Genomic DNA, 7,500 nt, shown 5'->3' on the forward strand with positions numbered 1-7,500 from the left:
CCAGACGGGCCCTTTGAATCTCAGACTGGCCCTTTAAATCCCAGACGGGCCCTTTGAATCTCAGACGGGCCCTTTGAATCTCAGACTGGCCCTTTAAATCTCAGACTGGCCCTTTAAATCCCAGACTGGCCCTTTGAATCTCAGACTGGCCCTTTGAATCCCAGACTGGCCCTTTGAATCCCAGACGGGCCCTTTAAATCACAGTCCGGTCCTTTAAGTGACTCTGAGAGGGACATGTGGGTCCGACTGTATTAGCTGGATGAGCCTGGTTCTAGACCGGTCGTGTGTCTAAGAGATCTAGGACCGGACTAAGATGAGGCTGGGCTCTGTCAAAACCACAACGACATGGAGATATGATGGAGATATGATACCGTGAACTCCTGGGGAACAACATCATGTGTTGTAAACAACAATAACAACAATAATAACAACAAAATCAGAACACCCATATGATATTGAAAAAGTCTCCGTTTTCCTCCATGATCCGCTGTCATCGACTCCCCACATCCCCACAGTCTGGTAACAGAGAACATGCTGGGATCTGTAGTTCCTAAACACTCTCCTAGAACTACAGTATGTCTGTATGCCTGGGCATGTCTCTGGGTTTAAACTGTAGAGGAATGGCCCAAATGGAAACCTAATCCCTATAGTACACTACTTCTGACCAGAGGCCCTAAGAGCCTAAAGCAGTGCACTTTGAAGGGAATAGGGTGCCATTTGGGATGCATAATATACTGTATATACTGTATGTTTAGGGAGTAACGAACATGTTGGCAGAATACTGACTGGTTTACTGGCTGGCTGATTTACTGACTGGCTGGTTTACTGACTGACTGGTTTACTGACTGGCTGGTTTACTGACTGACTGGTTTACTGACTGGCTGGTTTACTGACTGACTGGCTGGTAGACTGGTTTACTGACTGGCTGGTTTACTGACTGACTGGCTGGTAGACTGGTTTACTGACTGGCTGGTTTACTGACTGACTGACTGGCTGGTAGACTGGTTTACTGACTGACTGGTAGACTGACTGACTGGTTTACTGACTGGCTGGTTTACTGACTGACTGGTAGACTGACTGACTGGTTTACTGACTGGCTGGTTTACTGACTGACTGGTTTACTGACTGGCTGGTTTACTGACTGACTGGTTTACTGACTGGCAACTGGTTACTGACTGGTAACTGGTTTACTGACTGGCAACTGGTTTACTGACTGGCAACTGGTTTACTGACTGGTAACTGGTTTACTGACTGGCAACTGGTTTACTGACTGGCAACTGGTTTACTGACTGGACTGGTTTACTGACTGGCTGGTTTACTGACTGACTCGTTTACTGACTGACTGGGTTACTGACTGACTGGTTTACTGACTGACTGGTTTACTGACTGACTGGGTTACTGACTGACTGGTTTACTGACTGACTGGTTTACTGACTGACTGGGTTACTGACTGACTGGTTTACTGGCTGACTGGTTGACTGGCTGGCTGGCTGGCTGGCTGGCTAACTGGTTGACTGGCTGGCTGACCTGGTGACGTCATGGGTGTTCTCTTCAGTAAAACTCCCTCTGCTCCTCCATGTTAGAAATATAAAACTGTTGTTCTGTACAGGGCCTCTAGAGCCAGACGGACGGACACTAGCTAGAAGATCACAGAACCTGGACGCCTGTGATCCTTTACGTTAGCCATGTTGTTAATATGAGCACAGCACACTGTTAGGAAAACAAGACTCAAGACTTAATGAACGGTGATCCTTAAACGGGAGTTTTTCCCGGGGCGTTAGAATGTCTTGTAGTGTATTCACGGCTTGAGGGCAATACTTCCTGACTTCCTCTCTGGTGAACTGCAGCATCTGAAGGTCAAGCCGGCGAGGGCGAGGTGCTCTCCGGATATAAAATGTCTTCTGGTCCTGCAGAACTCTGGACTAGAACAGTCATGTAGATTCTAGTGATCAACAGATTCTAGTGATTCCTGTTGACCCTGTCAGTTCTAGAACATTCCTGTTGACCCTGTCAGTTCTAGAACATTCCTGTTGACCCTGTCAGTTCTAGAACATTCCTGTTGACCCTGTCAGTTCTAGAACACTCCTGTTGACCCTGTCAGTTCTAGAACATTCCTGTTGACCCTGTCAGTTCTAGAACATTCCGGTTGACCCTGTCAGTTCTAGAACATTCCTTTTGACCCTGTCAGTTCTAGAACATTCCTTTTGACCCTGTCAGTTCTAGAACATGAACACTACTACAGTCAGATAAATACACTGACAGGATCCCAGTCTGGTCCGGCCACACTACACTACCCAGAGTTCCACAGCAGGTTTAGTCACATGATAGTCAGGTTATTGCCTTGCTATTGGCTGGTGTTATACACTGTTACTATGGTTACTATGAGAGAGACAGAGCTAGTGACGTTAACAGAACTACAGTAGGCCGGTGAAATGGATGGTGAAATGGTTGGTGAAATGGTTGGTGAAATGGTTGGTGAAATGGCCGGTGAAATGGTTAGTGAAATGGCCGGTGAAATGGCCGGTGAAATGGCCGGTGAAATGGTTGGTGAAATGGCCGGTGAAAATGCCGGTGAAATGGCCGGTGAAATGGTCGGTGAAATGGCCGGTGAAATGGCCGGTGAAATGGTCGGTGAAATGGCCGGTGAAATGGTCGGTGAAATGGTCGGTGAAATGGCCGGTGAAATGGTCGGTGAAATGGTCGGTGAAATGGTCGGTGAAATGGTCGGTAAAATGGTTGGTGAAATGGTTGGTGTGTGTCCCCGGGGGGACTGAGGTGACCATTGTGACACTGAGTTCAAACACAGGCCACACAACATACCTTGTTCTGTTCTGACGAGAGAGAGAGAGAGAGTTTGGCTTCTCTCCTCTGTTTGTGTTGTAGTGTCTCTCTAGACCAGGTTGTAATGTCTCTGTAGTGTCTCTCTAGACCAGGTTGTAGTGTCTCTCTAGACCAGGTTGTAGTGTCTCTGTAGACCAGGTTGTAATGTCTCTCTAGACCAGGTTGTAGTGTCTCTCTAGACCAGGTTGTAGTGTCTCTCTAGACCAGGTTGTAATGTCTCTGTAATGTCTCTCTAGACCAGGTTGTAGTGTCTCTCTAGACCAGGTTGTAGTGTCTCTCTAGACCAGGTTGTAGTGTCTCTCTAGACCAGGTTGTAATGTCTCTCTAGACCAGGTTGTAGTGTCTCTCTAGACCAGGTTGTAGTGTCTCTCTAGACCAGGTTGTAGTGTCTCTGTAGTGTCTCTCTAGACCAGGTTGTAATGTCTCTCTAGACCAGGTTGTAGTGTCTCTCTAGACCAGGTTGTAATGTCTCTATAGTGTCTCTCTAGACCAGGTTGTAATGTCTCTCTAGACCAGGTTGTAATGTCTCTATAGTGTCTCTCTAGACCAGGTTGTAATGTCTCTCTAGACCAGGTTGTAGTGTCTCTATAGTGTCTCTCTAGACCAGGTTGTAATGTCTCTCTAGACCAGGTTGTAATGTCTCTATAGTGTCTCTCTAGACCAGGTTGTAATGTCTCTCTAGACCAGGTTGTAGTGTCTCTCTAGACCAGGTTGTAGTGTCTCTGTAGTGTCTCTCTAGACCAGGTTGTAGTGTCTCTCTAGACCAGGTTGTAATGTCTCTCTAGACCAGGTTGTAATGTCTCTGTAGTGTCTCTCTAGACCAGGTTGTAGTGTCTCTCTAGACCAGGTTGTAGTGTCTCTCTAGACCAGGTTGTAGTGTCTCTCTAGACCAGGTTGTAGCGTCTCTCTAGACCAGGTTGTAATGTCTCTATAGTGTCTCTCTAGACCAGGTTGTAATGTCTCTCTAGACCAGGTTGTAATGTCTCTCTAGACCAGGTTGTAGTGTCTCTCTAGACCAGGTTGTAGTGTCTCTCTAGACCAGGTTGTAATGTCTCTCTAGACCAGGTTGTAATGTCTCTCTAGACCAGGTTGTAATGTCTCTATAGTGTCTCTCTAGACCAGGTTGTAGTGTCTCTCTAGACCAGGTTGTAGTGTCTCTGTAGTGTCTCTCTAGACCAGGTTGTAGTGTCTCTCTAGACCAGGTTGTAGTGTCTCTCTAGACCAGGTTGTAAAGTAACAGGTCTTTATCTCCAGGATAACTGAAACATGAACAACACTACAACCAGGTTAGATTAACAAAGCTATGACCAGGTTATATTAACAACACTACGACCAGGTTAGATTAACGACCAGGTTAGATTAACAACACTACGACCAGGTTAGATTAACAACACTACGACCAGGTTAGATTAACAACACTACGACCAGGTTAGATTAACAACACTACGACCAGGTTATATTAACAACACTACAAGCAGGTTAGATTAACAACACTACGGCCAGGTTAGATTAACAACACTACAACCAGGTTAGATTAACAACACTACGACCAGGTTATCTGAACAACACTACGACCAGGTCAGATTAACAACACTACAACCAGGTTAGATTAACAACACTACGGACAGGTTATATTAACAACACTACAACCAGGTTAGATTAACAACACTACGACCAGGTTATCTGAACAACACTACGACCAGGTTAGATTAACGACCAGGTTATATTATCAACACTACGATCATGTTAGATTAACAACAATACGGCCAGGTTAGATTAACAACACTACGACCAGGTTAGATTAACAACACTATGACCAGCTTAGATTAACAACACTACGACCAGGTTAGATTAACAACACTACAACCAGGTTATCGGAACAACTGTAAGACCAGGTCAGATTAACGACCAGGTTAGATTAACGTCCAGGTTAGATTAACAACACTACAACCAGGTTAGATTAACGACCAGGTTTGATTAACGACCAGGTTAGATTAACAACACTATGACCAGGTTACATTAACAACACTACAACCAGGTTAGATTAACGACCAGGTTATATTAACAACACTACGACCAGGCACACACAGTCTCAAATGGAACCCTTTTCCACGGCTCCCTATGTGGCCCCTGGTCAAAAGTAGTGCACTATGTAGGGGATAGAGTGCCCATTGGCCCCTGGTCAAAAGTAGTGCACTATGTAGGGGATAGAGTGCCCATTGGCCCCTGGTCAAAAGTAGTGCACTATGTAGGGGATCGAGTACCCATTGGCCCCTGGTCAAAAGTAGTGCACTATGTAGGGGATCGAGTACCATTTGGGTCAGCACCAAACTAGTCTTCCTCTGTGCTGAACCTCTCCACAGAACCAGTGAACCATCTTGACTGGTTCTGTCGCTCAGGACCCTCCTGGGTCTGATCCAGACATCAGAACTATGTTCAGGATCCCCAGTGTTGTGGAACATTACCGAATAAACAGGTTTGCAAAGTTGTTGTTGTGTGTTTTTTTTTCCGTTCACTTGCATCCTCCCCTCCCCCCCCCGTTCAGGATGAAAATGGTTTAGTCCACTGACTCCGCCCAGCTGTCCATCACACGCTCTCCATAATGATCACCACAGAATCCTCCTCAGCCAATGGGGTGTCTCCTGGGGCGGGGCTACACAGGGTTAGTCCCTCCCCTGACACCTGATCTCTAACCGGACAGTCCAGGCTGTCGTGGAGCTCGCTCACCCCTTCCACCTCTCCTTCATCGCCTCCTCCTCCTCTCCTCCCTTCCCCTGCTCCCTCCACTCCCTCCTCCTCTTCCTCCTCCTCCTCTTCCTCCTCCTCCTCGTCGTCTTCCTCAACCTGACAGCGGCACACCTCGATGCCCGAGTCCCCGGTTAGACGGCGGTGACGATACTGACTCGCATCAGCCCCAACTTCCTCCTGCTCTTCCTCCTCCTCCTCCTCCTCCTCTCCCTCGCTCCTGTAGGTGTGGGGGACAAGCTGGTACACGTCCACGCAGGGGGAGAACAGGGTCTGCTTGGGGGGAGACTGGGTGGGCCTGGGGGAGACAGGGGGAGGAGAGGAGGGGGAGAAAGGGGGAGGAGAGGACAAGGGAGAGACAGGGGGAGGAAAGAAGGAGGGAGAGACCGTCTCTGTCCGTCCCACTGCTAGAGCTCCAATAGGATCAAAAAAGGCCAGAGCTGGGTCTGAGGCTACAGGAGAAGAGCCTGAAGTAGAGAGGGTAGGGGCTGGAGAGGCTAGGGTTAGGGTAGGAGGTTGGGCTGGAGAGGCTAGGGTTAGGGTAGGAGGTTGGGCTGGGGAGGCTAGGGTTAGAGTAGGAGGTTGGGCTGGAGAGGCTAGGGTTAGGGTAGGAGGTTGGGCTGGAGAGGCTAGGGTTAGGGTAGGAGGTTGGGCTGGAGAGGCTAGGGTTAGGGTAGGAGGTTGGGCTGGGGAGGCTAGGGTTAGGGTAGGAGGTTGGGCTGGAGAGGCTAGGGTTAGGGTAGGAGGTTGGGCTGGAGAGGCTAGGGTTAGGGTAGGAGGTTGGGCTGGGGAGGCTAGGGTTAGGGTAGGAGGTTGGGCTGGAGAGGCTAGGGTTAGGGTAGGAGGTTGGGCTGGGGAGGCTAGGGTTAGGGTAGGAGTTTGGGCTGGGGAGGCTAGGGTTAGGGTAGGAGGTTGGGCTGGGGAGGCTAGGGTTAGGGTAGGAGGTTGGGCTGGAGAGGCTAGGGTTAGGGTAGGAGGTTGGGCTAGAGAGGCTAGGGTTAGGGTAGGAAGTTGGGCTGGAGAGGCTAGGGTTAGGGTAGGAGGTTGGGCTGGAGAGGCTAGGGTTAGGGTAGGAGGTTGGGCTGGAGAGGCTAGGGTTAGGGTAGGAGGTTGGGCTGGAGAGGCTAGGGTTAGGGTAGGATGTTGGGCTGGAGAGGCTAGGGTTAGGGTAGGAGGTTGGGCTGGGGAGGCTAGGGTTAGGGTAGGAGGTTGGGCTGGGGAGGCTAGGGTTAGGGTAGGAGGTTGGGCTGGAGAGGCTAGGGTTAGGGTAGAAGGTTGGGCTGGGGAGGCTAGGGTTAGGGTAGGAGGTTGGGCTGGGGAGACTAGGGTTAGGGTAGGATGTTGGGCTGGAGAGGCTAGGGTTAGGGTAGGAGGTTGGGCTGGGGAGGCTAGGGTTAGGGTAGGAAGTTGGGATAGAGAGGCTAGGGTTAGGGTAGGAGGTTGGGCTAGAGAGGCTAGGGTTAGGGTAGGAGGTTGGGCTGGGGAGAGCACAGAGAGGGTAGGGACTGGAGAGGCTAGGGTTAGAGTAGGAGGTTGGGCTAGAGAGGCTAGGGTTAGGGTAGGAGGTTGGGCTAGAGAGGCTAGGGTTAGGGTAGGAAGTTGGGCTGGGGAGAGCACAGAGAGGGTAGGAGCTGGAGAGGCTAGGGTTAGGGTAGCAGTTTGGGCTGGGGAGGCTAGGGTTAGGGTAGGAGGTTGGGCTAGAGAGGCTAGGGTTAGGGTAGGAGATTGGGCTGGGGAGAGCACAGAGAGGGTAGGAGCTGGAGAGGCTAGGGTTAGGGTAGGAGGTTGGGCTAGGGAGAGCGCAGAGAGGGTAAGGGAAGGGACAGCAGAGGTGGGGGTGGCGATAGGGGAAGGGACAGCAGAGGTGGGGGAGGGGATAGGGGAGGGGACAGCAGAGGTGGGGGTGGGGATAGG

The 7,500-nt window shown here is 50.1% G+C and overlaps 1 long non-coding RNA gene across 7 annotated transcripts; it reads left to right on the forward strand.

The window, feature by feature from the left end:
- Nucleotides 1-2,975: 2,975 nt before the first annotated feature.
- On the forward strand, nt 2,976-4,061 carry LOC115198020 (uncharacterized). 7 transcript variants are annotated; one of them, XR_003879136.1, is made up of 6 exons: nt 2,976-3,048; nt 3,083-3,220; nt 3,278-3,357; nt 3,529-3,734; nt 3,838-3,906; nt 3,964-4,029. It is a non-coding gene; the product is annotated as an uncharacterized LOC115198020 (long non-coding RNA). The 7 variants fall into 7 exon arrangements; XR_003879134.1 differs by having other exon boundaries at nt 3,255-3,357; nt 3,861-4,061; XR_003879132.1 differs by having other exon boundaries at nt 3,838-4,061.
- Nucleotides 4,062-7,500: the final 3,439 nt, after the last annotated feature.

Source organism: Salmo trutta, chromosome 8 (genome assembly GCF_901001165.1).
Source record: "Salmo trutta chromosome 8, fSalTru1.1, whole genome shotgun sequence".
Lineage (NCBI taxonomy): Eukaryota > Metazoa > Chordata > Actinopteri > Salmoniformes > Salmonidae > Salmo > Salmo trutta.